Raw genomic sequence first — 2,348 nt, forward strand, 5'->3', positions numbered from 1 at the left:
ATCTTCTATGTTTTCTTAGTGTTAATATTTTTTGTTTTGAATACGAGACGATATACAGAAGGAAACAAAACAAAACTGATGACAAACTAGGAGTTTGAGTTTTGCTAATGTTTGAGGATGAGTAATTGCCAAATGGGGAGTTTGAGTCCCAGAAAACAGTAGAGAAAAAATAGCTTTTTGAGATTTCAAAAACCAAATATTAAAGAAAATTAATTGAAAAACTCAAAATTTTAATGCTCACTTATTAACATTTCTTAAGTTAAAAATTTTGATGTTATTGGATAATCAAATGCATTTGTATCTATAAACCACAATTTGTCGTAGCACAAATTCAGCTCTACTCCAGGTCAAATCATGCCCCATTCTTAGCAAACAAAAACTACAGAAATTAGTAGTCTTATATAACACAGTTCACAACACTAATCATGTACCACAACTTGATGTTTTTAGTAACAGAGGATATGGCATATAATTTTTCACATGTGTTATAGGTATCTTTGTTTTTGATTCTCACAACAGCCCTATGAAGTAAGTGACATTGACTCTGAGGTACATGGAAGTGAATTTGCCTGAGTCTTAACAGCTAGTAAGTGAAGGAACCAAAGTTCAAATCCCAGCGCTCATGTCCATAACTCTTGTTCAATACTGACCTTGGCACCAATTACCAGAAAGAGATTTGATTCTGGACATGTATCTTAGAGGAATGTTAAATGCTTAGTGATTTAATACATGGCACAACAAAAGCATTTAAAGGCAGGATACCACAAAATCCTGCTTTTGTTGAATCGATTCACAGGTCTAACGTGGATTTAAAATAACTTGTGTGTGTTTATGAGTATTTATATATTATTTGTGTCAGCCAAAAAATGGAATGAAGTATTAAGTATCAGGACCAAAGCCAAGTAAATTGAAGATGTCAGAAATAACCAAAAGCTCAGGATGAATTACACCATTTCTTTAGGGCACTCTTGGGTATTTATCAAGGATGTTTCCAATCCAGCTCTCAAAGCAATGAACTCTAGGTAAGTCATCAAATAAATAAATAAATGTAGCACTATATAACCTTTATTCTGTATTGTCTAAGAAATGGTTTTCTTTCAGAGAAGCAAGCCTTTTACATTTGACACTAGACTGTAGTTTATTGCTTTAAAACTGAGCTGTTCAATTTAGGCTTATGATAAAAGGTGTACACTTAGATAAGCAGACATTTAAGCTGATTAGATGGTTTAAAACAGTGGATTTAGAACCATTCCTACCATGCAATTACTCCTTAGCCCAGTGTCTCTCACAGATGAAAGCAGAGCTGCTCTGGATGAAGAGAGAAAGAGGTGGGCGCCCGGGATTGCAGCAGCTGGGTTGTCTATTGACCTGTGTACTTAGGTAGCCCCAAGGGTACCCGCATTACATGTCTAGGGCTCCCCATACCACACTCTGAAAGCCACTGTTCTAAAAGCCAAACCCAAGAAAATGTGTGAAAACAGAAACCAAATTTAAATTACGAGGATTATAACATTTAAGGAGATCAAATTTTAAATGACTTTATTTAGGACTCTATTTTGCTGGATTTGTACATATTCCCAGATGCAAGCTCTGTGTTCCTAAAGATGGAATCAAGTAATGTCCACAAAAAAAAACCTTATTATATTAACCTTTTTTTGAAGAAATAATACTTCTATATTACTTAATAAACATTATTTAAGCTAATCTTCAATATTGCTGAGGTGTCAGATCTCCATCTGCATTTTGTGGAAAATCAAAGAGATTAACTGGAAAACCTGTGGAGATTAAGAGATTAACTGGAACAAAGAGATTAACTGGAAACTCCACCTCTGACTCTCCATATGACTTTGAACTGTGAGACTTTTACAGCCTCCTAGGACGTGGGCTTCCTAAATATAATCATAGAAGATCATACATACTCTTTATTTAAAGGTGTGACTTCTTGTGCTTTTTTAAATAAAGAGAATTTAAAATGAATTTGAATCAACTAGTGTATCAAACTTTTTAAAGTCTCAAAAGTTAATCAAATTGTGACTGTTTTTAATTTATATGAAAAGTATATGGAGATGGTGCAAATTTAGGGAAAAGGAAAGTCTTTCTTTAGTTGTAATGACTTAAAGGGAGGACCACTGTATGATAAGATCATTATAAATTAAAATTCTGTACTAGGGTGGTGTTATGGGACAGTGAGATGTCCCATTGTCTCATAATTTTGGTTAATATTGTGTAGTTGAGATCAAAAGACTAATATTCCACATTTTGAGTTTAGAGAGCTGCCAGTTTTCAGCAGGGTGCTTGAGCAACCAACTTCTTCAGCTCAGTTTTCTCCCCTATAAAATAGTATTTAC

Source organism: Pongo abelii, chromosome 3, assembly GCF_028885655.2.
Source record: "Pongo abelii isolate AG06213 chromosome 3, NHGRI_mPonAbe1-v2.0_pri, whole genome shotgun sequence".
NCBI lineage: Eukaryota > Metazoa > Chordata > Mammalia > Primates > Hominidae > Pongo > Pongo abelii.